At 37.0% G+C, this 13,405-nt stretch overlaps 1 protein-coding gene across 2 annotated transcripts in view; it reads right to left on the bottom strand.

Annotated features, from left to right (window-relative positions):
* Positions 1 to 13,405, bottom strand: part of PHYHIPL (phytanoyl-CoA 2-hydroxylase interacting protein like) — a 117,030-nt gene that overhangs the window by 98,943 nt on the left and 4,682 nt on the right. The window contains exon 1 of one of the 2 annotated variants that reach the window (XM_012105098.5): positions 456 to 6,898. The exons of the other annotated variant lie outside the window; for it this stretch is intronic. The gene's annotated coding sequence lies outside the window, so the exon portion shown is untranslated. Of the gene's footprint in view, positions 1 to 455; positions 6,899 to 13,405 lie in introns of those variants that run through there. 2 annotated transcript variants of the gene reach the window in all.

The following is a 13,405-nucleotide window of genomic DNA, read 5'->3' as shown; positions in this document are numbered from 1 at the left end:
CAATTAGGCTATTTTTGACATGGTTTATGTATATGTATATATACATAAATGAAGTTAAAAATGTTAAATCTCTGTATTTTCAAAGTCTATTATTTATAACACTTTGCCTCAATTTCAGAAATCATTTAAGAAAGCACAGTTTAACATAGTTTAGTTATATTTCACTGCCATTTGCCCTTCTGTCAAATTTTTCAGAAGGAAACTATTAAGAACACTAGAGAAATGACAGAGAGCACTGCGGTGGTTGATTAGTGTTTTTTTAGTTATCTGCAAAGAACACAAATCAAATATAAAAAGACTATGTCTTATTCAGAGCAGTATTCAATACACACAAAGTAAATATTAAATTTAGTAGAAGTAAAAAAATGTTGGAAATATATGTTCAGTACGAAAGTTTTTGAAATAGCTTCAGTATAAAGATTTTATCTTTCATAGGTTCAAGTGTCATTATTTACCTGCTGAGTTCCAACAGTTTGTTTTATACGTTGTAGACTGTTGCCAACAAAGGAAACATTAGTCCACTGTATTTCCACAGTAAGCACAGCTCAGTCACTCAGTTGTGTCCAACTCAGCTGGGTCAGACCCCATGGACTGCAGCATGCCAGGCCTCCCTGTCCATTACCAACTCCCAGAGCCTACTCAAACTCATGTCCATTGAGTCGGTGATGCCATCCAACCATCTCATCCTCTGTTGTCCCTTCTCCTCCTGCCCTCAATCTTTCCCAGCATCAGGGTCTTTTCCAATCAGTCAGTTCTTCACATCAGGTGGCCGGAGTATTGGAGTTGCAGCTTCAACATCAGTACTTTCAGGGAATATTCAAGACTGATTTCCTTTAGGATGGATTGGCTGGATTTCCTTGCTGTCCAAGGGACTCTCAAGAGTCTTCTCCAACACCACAGTTCAAAAGCATCAATTCTTCAGTGCTCAGCTTTCTTTATAGTCCAACTGTCACATCCATACATGACTACAGGAAAAACCATAGCTTTTACTATACAGACCTTTTTTGGCAATGTATTATCTCTGCTTCATAATATACTGTTTATGTTGGTCATAACTTTTCTTCCAAGGAGCAAGCATCTTTTACTTTCAGAGCTGCAATCACCATCTATAGTGATTTTGGAGCCCTCCCCAAAAGAGTCTGTCACTGTTTCCACTGTTTCCCCATCTATTTGCCATGAAGCAATGGGACTGGATCCCATGATCTTAGTTTTCTGAATGTTGACTTTTAAGCCAACTTTTTCACTCTCCTCTTTCCCTTTCATCAAGGGGCTCTTTAGTTCTTCTTCGCTTTCTTCCAAAAGTATGGTGTCATCTGCGTATCTGAGGTTATTGATATTTCTCCCAGTAATCTAGATTTCAGCTTGTGATTTATCCAGCCCAGCATTTCTCATGATGTACTCTGCATATAAGTTAAGTAAGTAGGGTGTCAATATACAGCCTTGATGTACTTGACGTACTGTACTCCTTTCCCGATTCAGAATCAGTCTGTTGTTCCATGTCCAGTCCTAATCACTTCTTCTTGACCTGCATACAGATTTCTCAAGAGGCAGGTCAGGTGCTCTGGTACTCCCATCTCTTTCAGAATTTTCCATTTTGTTGTGATCCACACAGTGAAAGGCTTGGCATAGTCAATAAAGCAGAAGTAGATGTGTTTCTGGAACTCTCTTGCTTTTTCAGTGATCCAACAGATGTTGGAAATTTCCCTGGTTCCTCTGCCTTTTCTAAATCCAGGTTGAACATTTGGAAGTTCACGGTTCACATACTGTTGAAGCCTAGCTTGGAAAATTTTGAGAATCACTTGGCTAGCGTGTGAGGTAAGTGAAATTGTGTGGTAGTCTGAGCATTCTTTGGCATTGCCTTTCTTTGGGACTGGAAGGAAAACTAACCTTTTCCAGTCCTGTGTCCACTGCTGAGTTTTCCAAATTTGCCAGCATATTGAGTGAAGCACTTTCACAGTATTGTTTTTCAGGACCTGATCTAGCTCAACTGTAATTTCATCAGCTCCACTAGCTTTGTTCATAGTGAAGCTTCTTAATGCCCACTTGACTTTGTATTCCAGGATGTCTGGCTCTAGGTGAGTGATCACACCATCATGGTTATCTGGGTTATTAAGCTCTGTTTTGTACAGTCCTATGTATTCTTGCCACCTCTTCTTAATATCCTCTGCTTCTGTTAGGTCCATACCATTTCTGTCCTTTACTGTGCCCATCTTTGCATGAAATGTTCCCCTGGTATCTCTAATTTTCTTAAAGAGATCTCTAGTCTTTCCCATTCTATTGTTTTCCTCTAACTCTTTGCACTGATCACTGAGGAAGACTTTATCTTGCCTTGCTTTTCTTTGGAACTCTTCATTCAGAAGGGTGTATCTTTCCTTTTCTCCTTTGCCTTTCACTTCTCTTCTTTTCATAGCTATTTGTAAGGCCTCCTCAGACAACCATTTTGCCTTTATGTATTTCTTTTTCTTGGGGATGGACTTGAATAATGCCTCGTGTACAATGTCTCAAACCTCTGTCTATAGTTCTTCAGGCACTTTGTCTATCAGATCTAATTCCTTGAATCTATTTCCCACTTCCGCATAATCATAAGGGATTTGATTTAGGTCATACCTGAATGGTCTAGTTGTTTTCCTACCTTTTTCAATTCAAGTCTGAATTTTGTAATAAGGAGTTCATGATCTGAGCCACAGTCAGGTCCTGGTCTTGTTTTTGCTGACTGTATAAAGCTTCTCCATCTTTGGTTGCAAAGAATATAATCAATCTGGTTTTGGTATTGATCATCTAGTGATGTCCACATGTATAGTCTTCTCTTGTGTTGTGGAAGAGGGTGTTTGCTATAACCAGTGCGTTCTCTTGGCAAAACTCTATTAGCCTTTGCCCTGCTTCATTCTGTACTCCAAGGCCAAAATAGCCTGTTACTCCAGGTGTTTCTTGACTTCCTACTTTTGCATTCCAGTCCCCTATAATGAAAAGGACATCTTTTTTGGGTGTTAGTTCTAAAAGATCTTGTAGGTCCTCATAGAACTGTTCAACTTCAGCTTCTTCAGCATTACTGGTCTGGGCATAGACTTGGATTACTGCAATATTGAATGGTTTGCCTTGGAAACAAACAGAGATCATTCTGTCATTTTTGTGATTGCATCCAAGTACTGCATTTTGGACTCTTTTGTTGACTATGATGGCTATTCCATTTCTTCTAAGGGATTCTTGCCCACAGTAGTAGATATAATGGCCATCTGAGTTAAATTCACCCATTCCAGTCAATTTTAGTTCACTGATTGCTAAAATGTTGATGTTCTCTCTTGCCAACTCCTGTTTGACCAATTCCAGTTTGCCTTGATTGTGACTGTGAGGTGACACCCCACGTCCAAGGGCAGAGAAGCCCCAGCAAGACATGAGGCACTGGAGCGGTGGTTGCGTGGTGCTGGACCAGTGGCTGTGTGGTGCTGGAGCGACTTTGAGGAGGTATCCCACCTCCAAGGGCCAAGGAGAAGCTCCAGCAAGACAATAGGAGGGGCAAAATCACATTAACAATCAAACCCCATACCCGCCAGAGACCTTCAGAGGGCTCAAACATACCTTGTGTGCACCAGGACCCAGACCCCCTAGAGACTGAGACAGAACTGTGTTTGAGAGTCTCCTGAGGAGGTACGGGTCAGTAGTGGACTGCTGTAGGGGCAAGGGCTCTGGGTGCAGTAGACCTGGGTATGGCATAAGCCCTCTTGGAGGAGGTCCCATTAACCCCACCATAGAGCTGCCAGAACTTACACAGGACTGGGCAAACAGACTCTTGGAGGGTACAAACAACCTTGTGCCCACCAGGACCTAGGAGAAAGGAGCAGTGACCCCACAAGAAACTGACCCAGATTTGCCCACGAGTGTCCAGGGGTCTCTGGCAGAGGCATGGGTCAGCGGTGGCCTGCTGCAGGGTTGGGAGCACTCAGTGTAGCAATGTGTTCATGGGACCTTTCAAAGTAGATTATCTTCATTACCTCCACCATAGTTTGGCCTCGGGTCAAATAACAAGGAACAGAACAGAAACATCAACAGAAAACTAGATTAAAGATTTACTGAGCATGGCCCTGCCCATCAGAACAAGACCTAGTTTCCCCCTCAGTCAGTCTCTCCCATCAGGAAACTTCCATAAGCCTCTTATCCTTCTCCATCAGAGGGCAGACAGACTGAAAACCACAATCACAGAAATCTAACCAATCTGATCACATGGACCACAGCCTTGTCTAACTCAGTGAACCTATGAGCCATGCTGTGTAGGGCCACCCAAGACGGACGGATCATGGTGGAGAGTTCTGACAAAACGTGGTCCACTGGAGAGGGGAATGGCAAGCCACTTCAGTATTCTTGCTTTGAGAACCTCATGAACAGTATGAAAAGGCAAAAAGATTGGACACTGAAAGATGAACTCCCCAGGTTGGTAAGTGCCCAATATACTACTGGAGATCAGTGGAGAAATAACTCCAGAAAGAATGAGATGAAGCCAAAGCAAAAACACATGGCTGTGGATGTGACTGGCGGTGAAAGTAAAGTCTGATGCTGTTAAGAGCAGTATTGCATAGGAACCTGGAATGCCAGGTCCATGAATCAAGGCAAACTGGAAGTGGTCAAACAGGAGATGGCAAGAGTGAACATTGACATTTTAGGAATCAGTGAACTAAAATGGACTGGAATGGGTGAATTTAACTCAACAGTAAGCACAGAAAATCATACACTTAACTCTCTTTCCAGTTGATATAAGGGAGAGAAATCTATCAAGTATAGAGCTTAGGTCAATTGTTTTATGTTAACTGCCCCAAATAACAACTCATTGCCAACATCCGCTGGATCATCGAAAAAGCAAGAGCGTTCCAGAAAAACATCTATTTCTGCTTTATTGACTATGCCAAAGCCTTTGACTCTGTGGATCACAATTAACTGTGGAAAATTCTGAGAGAGATGGGAATACCAGACCACCTAACCTGCCTCTTGAGAAATCTGTATTCAGGCCAGGAAGCAACAGTTAGAACTGGACATGGAACAACAGACTGGTTCCAAATAGGAAAAGGAGTACGTCAAGGCTGTATATTGTCACTCTGCTTATATAACTTATATGCAGAGTACATCATGAGAAATGCTGGACTGGAAGAAACACAAGCTGGAATCAAGATTGCCGGGAGAAATATCAATAACCTCAGATATGCAGATGACACCACCTTTATGGCAGAAAGTGAAGAGGAACTCAAAAGCCTGTTGATGAAAGTGAAAGAGGAGAGTGAAAAAGTTTGCTTAAAGCTCAACATTCAGAAAACGAAGATCATGGCATCCGGTCCCATCACTTCATGGGAAATACATGGGGAAACAGTGGAAACAGTGTCAGACTTTATTTTTTTGGGCTCCAAAATCACTGTAGATGGTGACTGCAGCCATGAAATTAAAAGACGCTTACTCCTTGGAAGAAAAGTTATGACCAACCTAGATAGCATATTCAAAAGCAGAGACATTACTTTGCCGACTGAGGTCCACCTAGTCAAGGCTATGGTTTTTCCAGTAGTCATGTATGGATGTGAGAGTTGGACTGTGAAGAAGGCTGAGCACCGAAGAATTGATGCTTTGAACTGTGGTGTTGGAGAAGACTCTTGAGAGTCCCTTGGACTGCAAGGAGATCCAACCAGTCCATTCTAAAGGAGATCAGCCCTGGGATTTCTTTGGAAGGAATGATGCTAAAGCTGAAGCTCCAGTACTTTGGCCACCTCATGTGAAGAGATGACTCATTGGAAAAGACTCTGATGCTGGGAGGGATTGGGGGCAGGAGGAGAAGGGGACGACCGAGGTTGAGATGGCTGGATGGTATCACTGACTCGATGGACGTCAGTCTGAGTGAACTCCGGGAGTTGGTGATTGACAGGGAGGCCTGGCATGCTGCGATTCATGGGGTCACAAAGAGTCAGACACTGTGTGACTGAACTGAACTGAAATTATATAAAAGTAATTTTCAATGCTTGTTTTAGACACCACAAAGAATGATGCCAACATTTGAATTTACTTGCTCTAATGAGAAGTTCAGCAACTCAGTATGATTCTAAAGGACTGACTAGAAGATGAAAGAAAAAACATTTGATAGTGGCTTCCCAAGTAACACAGTAGTAAATAATTTGTCTGCCAATGCAGGAGACATGACCTCGATCCCTGGGTTGGGAAGATCTCCTGGAGTAGGAAATGGCAACTCACTCTAGCATTCTTGTCTGGAAAACTCCATGGACAGAGGAACCTGGAATACTACAGTCCATGGGGTCACAAAGAGCCAGACACGACTGAGTGACTGAGCACAGTACATAGGAAAGGAGAAAGAGAAGCAGTGGAAAAACAGCTTGAAAATGACTATCAACTTCCACCTTTATCCTCAGACACACTCCAATAAGGCAGAGATATTTCTTAACAGCTTCCTGGATATTTCCACAGAGGTATTCCACAAGTATCTGAAACCTAAGTTGTTCAGAAGACTTTAATAGCTTGTTAATATTCTGATATCAAGACTTCTCCTGCACATTCACTCCAACAATTACTACTTTATTTACTGGCATCAAAATGTACCCAATCTAGTAAATTTAGCCATCAACAACAATTCCTTTTCATATCTCACACTTTCAGTTCAATCACAAAATCAACAGACTTTACTTCAAAAATGTTCAATTCCACTCCCAATTTCCATCTTCCTTTTCTAAGTAATACTTTAATCTATAGTTGCCTCATAAGTTGTGAGATTCCTGAGCTCAGTACTCCAGTTCATTCCTCAAATGGTTGTATGTATTAAAATCAAACATGTAAATAACTTTTCCTTACCTAAGGATTTCTTTGGTTATGCTGCCTACAGCAGTGGTTCTCCAAGTGTGGTATCGGACTCAACAACATCAGCATCACCTGGAAACTTGTTAGAAATGCAAATTCTTGGGCTCCACCCCAGAACTATTAAATCAGAAACTCAGGGGTGGGGGGAGCAGCCTGCTTCACCAAGTCCTCCTGGTAACAAATGCTGAGATCCAATGATTTAAATTGTTTCTGAAATGGTTTTATATTTTTTAGTAAAAGTGATTAAGAGATTCAGCAAACACTATCATTTAAGTTTCTTCTGAATAATTTTGAACTATTTTAAAAACTGAGTTAAAAAAGCATATATTAAATTGTGCTGTATTATGAGATTTGGGGTAAACACCAAAATAAAACTTGGCTTGCTATTTCAGTACACAAAATGGCATAATGTATAAAAAGGTTGTGGCTCTGATCATATTTCATGTTTGTTTTCTATTCAACATGTATACACTCAAGTAAAATTTTGCAAACATTATGGGTTTGCAAGCAGTGTTCAATTAGTTACAGGCATGGCTCAGGTGGATCTATTTGTCCCTTCAGCTCATTAGAACAAGTTAAACAGAAGGGCTTATGAATTTTGTGTATTTCTTTACACATGTGATAGAGTTACTCTAAGTTTGGGTTATAGTTCTACTTTTTCCAGTATAGGTTATGAAAATAATTACCTATAAAACTAGAAGTGGATCCCTCGTTAAAAGCAGGAATCTTACATAGGTGTTAACATGGATGTATTGAGACTGATTTCACTCAAGACATCACAAAGCTTTTCTATTAATTAGTAACAGTTGCTCTTTCCACTAACATTTGGGAGCTCTCAAAGCTAAAACACAGTACCAAAGTTCAATGACAGTCATCTGTCAGTAGAATTTACATTGCAGTGGCAAATTTTAAGAAGGTTTGCAAATAAAGCTATCCTCCACTTTCCCAAGACTTTGCTTTATGTCACCTCACTTTTACAAAATATCTACACTAGTATTTGTTTTTGCCAGCCACAAAAATCCAAAAGGAATTTTCCCTTCTACAAGAAGAGGCAAAAAATAAAAAACAGCCTTCAGTGTGTGTTTGGCAGGGAGCCACTATTGAGGCAGTGTACACCCCAAGCAGGAAGAACTGCACCTCCAAGTTCCTTCCCTGAGAACTACACTCCACATCTCAGCATCAAGTCCCAGGGCTCTGAACTGTGTCTGTGAGCATCTATGCTTTATCTGGATTTATTTTGTGCATACATTAGCAATATGTGTCCTAAGTTAACTGCTTCTTCACTTTCTACCATTTTGGCTTACAAAAGCTTTCAGAAGAAAGCTCTGCTTTTGCATATCAAGGGGAAACCTATAATGACACAGTCTTTGACAAGTTCCACAATTTTGAAGGAAAAAAAAGTGTATATGAGATTATTATAAATCTAGGAATTAAAATGTGATGTGCTCAGAACAAAGTCACCATATTACCTATGAACAACAGCATACATGATTGGACAAAAGTCTTATTAAATCCTATATAACAGTATGACAAATATGTTAAATTAGTAAACTGTTATTACAAACTCAAATACATAGTGGTACATGTCTAAAAATGCAGAAAATACAAAATTACTCATCACATAACCTTGATTAATTCAAATGTTGAAATTATGTAAAATCTTTCCAATTTAACTGCATTAGAATTTGAATGTGGCGGATCTCTGCATTTATTTTTGTAGAAGTTTCTCAAATAGGTCAATTCAAGGATGCTAAACCAACATACAAACAACAAGAAAATTTTAATGTTTAAATCAGTTTTTAACACATCATCAACTAAACTGTAAGAACTGTTGAGACAACTCTATTAAGGGAAGTAGATAAAAATTTTAAAACCTCAGAAGTGGTAGCTCTTATAAAAGCTTTTGCCAGCTTTCATTAAGTACTAACTGTTCACTAGTAAGGATTGGATACTAAGATATTTCAAAACAGTTTTGCCTAATCACACATAGATTATCATTTAAATTGATGGGTTTTTCTTTTTTTTCCTGGGTTAACTGTATTGTTACAGATAGAAAATTTCAAAATTCATTTTCTTCATACCAAACTTAAATAGATGTCCTGAAGCAAAGTATAAATACTTCAAAATAAATAAATACTTTAGTCATTTAAGTCTTTATATAAATATCTTTCACATATAAATAATAGGCACGCTAATATGATTATACAGCATTGTAACAAGTTGAAAAACCTCAATCTGACAAAAGTCACAAATGTTACCAAGCTTACAGATGCATATAAAGTATCAGTAATGAAACTGATCCTTACAGTTGAGTCATCATTCAAGTAATTAAGCTGTTCTGAAATTTTTAACAGAGATCAGCACAAAAATGTGAGCATTTAAAAATGTTATCAATGAATATTTCAGAATATTACAAGATAAATTATTTTCACACTGAACAATGACAAAATGAACTGACAGATGAGTCAATTCTATCACCTCCCTCCAAAAGGACTTACACTTTGAGTTGAGAAAAAAAGAACAACTTACTATTTCTCTGAAGTCTGAATCAATTTATTTAAAGAGTATTCTGAGAAAAGAAAATGAATTAAGAACATTATCATTTGCCACTACTTATCTGTATGAACCAGAATTTCCTAGACACAATGCAATAAAAATAAAATTCAGAAATAAAGTGGATATTTAGGCTGATATAAAGTAACAACTTTCAAGTAAACAGCTAATTTTAATTTCTAACTATATCCATTGATCAATTGACTTTATTTGAAATACAAGGTATGTTTGAAATTCCAGGATAAGTGTATACTAATAAAATGCTACATTTACTTATTAAGAATTCTCTAAAATGTGGTGGTTTTGCTTTAAAAGGTTCTCTACAAAGTTTGGAGTCTACTAGTATGATTTCAGACTAGACAAATCCAAACTATAGATGATGACATAATCTATTAACAGGTCTCCCTAACTAGCTTTTAGTTTATTTTCTCATAAGGAATACCTCTCTTTTAGCAATACTAAGTGCTATGTATTCCTAGGACATATAGTTTTATGCCTTTATATATGCACTTACCTTGTCAGAAGTGCCCTTATTCTGCTTCTTCAAATTTTTAAATTTTAATACCAAGAAAATATGTTGCTTCCTTCTGTGAAGTCATCTGAGAGACTCAAGACAGAATTAACCACTTTTTCTTCTATACTATTATATACTTATCATGTATTTATCTATTTAAATGTATCATCTCCCTAATTGCCAGTAAATTCTTTAAATGCAGGTGCCAGTTACACATTCTTGGATCCTTTTTTCAATTCTTAACAGAGATCTTAAACTTGCAATATGTGTATAAACAGTAAAAATACAAGGCAAGTAAAAAAAAAAAAACAAAAGGAAACTAAGTGAGAATAGTAACTGGTTAAGTTCAGTACCTAAAAATTAAGCTTTGAATAAGGATAGAATGTCACCGTTCTTTAGCTATTGTGCTCAAAATGTGGTTTGCAAACTATTTACCAATTTGTGATGAGATAAATATAAAAATTAGGATTAAGCATTTGGAAAGTTGTATAGGAATTTGACAGTAAATTTTATGTCTGTTGAATCTTTTTGGACCTTTAAAATTTCATTTTTCTAATAATTCATTTTTATTATATTTTTATAATGTATCAGACAGTCTTAGGTTAAACACTGAAAAAAACTACAGATAGAGTGAGAAGTAGTATGTGAGATTATGGAAATAGAAAGATGAGTAAGACCTTGAATCTTTTTCAATAAGAGTTTGGTTTAGAAGGAAGAATATGATGTACACATAAATGTTTGTAATATGTATCAATATAAATGTATTTCTCAAAGTTCATATCATCATGATTGATTCTTTAAAACATATTTATTAATGAGATTGTGATGCAGAACTAGTATTTCTTTCTAAAGTTATTTATATGATGCCTAGATTTCAAATTAAAATTAGGGCTTGTTTCCTATTATTGCCTGGTAAGGTTTTTAAGTTTTCCACAGAACTCTGCCTGACCAGCATAATCTAAAAGCCCTGGTAATCTATAATAGCAAAATATTATAATTTTTTTTTCAGAAACTCTTTCAATGTTTTTATTCCTATCAAGAGATGTTAATTTATTTTCTTAGCCCTCTACATTAAGAGTTGGCAAGCCTTTTGTGTAAAGGACTAGATAATAAGTATTTTAAGGTTTGTGGGGTATGTGGTCTGTTGCCACAGGTACACAACTCTGATGTTTTAGCAAGAAGGCGGCCATAGACAATATGTAAACAAATAAGCATGGCTTTATTCCAATAAAATTTTATTTAAAAAGCTGGCAGCAGGTTTTCAGATTTGGCCCAAGGACTGTAACTTGCTGATCCCTATTCTACATCATAGATATAACTTGAAAATGCAATCATGAGGAACATATCACATACTTGATGCTCAAAAATAGTCTGTCATTTTTCTTTGCATTTATCATCAGCTTAAAAATTTTTAAAGACTAGGAGATTTACCAACATTCAGGCTTAGAGAAAGTAAGGCAGTATTTTTCAAGAAAAATCATGGTAAGCATATTGAAAAATATTTTGTGCCTGTCTTTACTGGCACACATTGAGGGAAATTATAAGCTTTTCTTACTATTATTAGATAACACTCGCATAGGCTATAGAAAACAAAAAGGTCTATTTACAGTAGTTTCTACAAACACTACAAGCAACAGTTCGTATGCAAAAATCCCACAACCCCTTTATAATGAACCACAAACTTGGTCCAAGTAGTCATAACATTATAAACAAATTAACCACAATTCGGAGTATGATGCTTTTTGTTCAACTCAAATCTAATGAGGGACTTCAAAACGTAGAGTACTTGCCTGCATTAACAAGCCTGAATTGCACATTTATTTCATCTTTGAGGTTCAGCTTGGCCTTCTCTAGCATGTGATCATTCCTTACCTTCAAGGGGAGAGACACAAAGCTCTTCAGAGGTCACTCTAAAACTGAAGTCAAATTCTAATCTTCCTTATTCAGCCAAGTTCTAGTCTCCCCAGAGGAATGTGAACAATTCTCTTCTTCATTCTAGAACCCTTTTCCCAGAACACCGGAGGAATTGGTAAAGGCTTAATATACGCTTCAAAAGAAGTCTCTTACGTTAGACTTCAAATACCTTAATGTACATGTTCTTTTCACTTTGTACTACATCCCTGTGAAAAGTCTCCTAAGACTACAAAACTATCTTCATGCAGATGACTCAAAAAAAAAATCTATTTCATAATCCTCTGTATCAAGTAGTTTACTAATGATTTTCAAAATATTATCATTGGATGACAAATAGCCTTCAAGAGCAGGAATAGTGAGAATGAAGAAAAAGGACTGTCTAAGAAGAATGTAAATAGATTTTCTTGTGAGCGTCCACACTGAAACAACAATGAGAAAACAGTACACAAAAACCGTTCTGAGAATGATTTCTCAGAGGGAAGCACCCCTGGAAAAGTGTTTGGGATGCATTTAGATGTCCACTGAGGCCTAAAATTTAAGATGTAAAATACTGTCATCAGATGTCAAAATACCCTTTCCTTTTTTTTTTTTTCATTCTTGTTAACAATTCTTCAGATTTCCCAAATCTAAAATCCTATAGTTACCATTGGTCAGTTTTCATTTTGCTTGAAAATTCAATCAATCACAAATTTTTGGTAATTATTTTTACATTTCTTCTATACCACTGCCACTCACTCTTCTCCCATATAAAGAACAAGCTGAGGCTGTCTATTTTTCCTGTCAAGACTCTTCAACTCTTTCATCACATTTCTGCCAGAAGTCCTCCCCAAATACTAATTTTACTTCTCGTATGTGTTAAAATAGTCTAATTAATAAGACAGTTTACTGTTTAGTATTAACAAAATATTTTAAACTCTTAAAATGAAGCAAATGCTTTATAGTAGTAAAGATAGAATTTAAATAATTTATGAACAATAAAATGATTACAGAGAAAGTTAAAAGAAATGGAAAATAAACCAAAGAAAGAGGCAAATATATAAGGAAAACAAATTATGGATTTACTAAGGACAGAGAAGAAAAATAAAAAACCAGAAGGATCATGCTTACTGCTATAACTGATGTACCTGCTATTATTATTATCCTGAAATCCAGGATAAAATATAAAAGTCATCATGAAACTATTACCTAAGTTAAATGAAAAAATCAAGCTTAGGCCTAAAGAGAAGGAAATACCAGCAAGAATTTTTTTAAAGGTGACTTGAAAGTTTTCTAGATAGTATTCTATACAGTGAATTTCTAATTGGCTTAATTACCTAGGCAAGAATGTTTCAACTTAGGACATATCAGTCATTCTGCCACTGGAGGGAGCCTGGTCACATCTGCGTTGATGAGACTTTTCCTCTAGTAACTTCCTGGTCTTCTCTGGGAATGAACTAGAACCCCTACCAAAGATACAAATTCGTTTAACATAATCTGATGGTCTTCAAGCTGTTTGCTTGTTTCTTTTAGTTTTGTTTTGTTTTCACACTAATAAAAATTCATAGCATCTCCATAGTAATATCTGGGTCAAATAAATGAACCCAGAGG

This window comes from Ovis aries, chromosome 25 (assembly GCF_016772045.2).
Source record: "Ovis aries strain OAR_USU_Benz2616 breed Rambouillet chromosome 25, ARS-UI_Ramb_v3.0, whole genome shotgun sequence".
NCBI classification, from domain to species: Eukaryota; Metazoa; Chordata; class Mammalia; order Artiodactyla; family Bovidae; genus Ovis; species Ovis aries.
The sequence above is the reverse complement of the archived record's forward strand: the minus strand, read 5'-3'. Positions and strand labels throughout refer to the sequence as shown.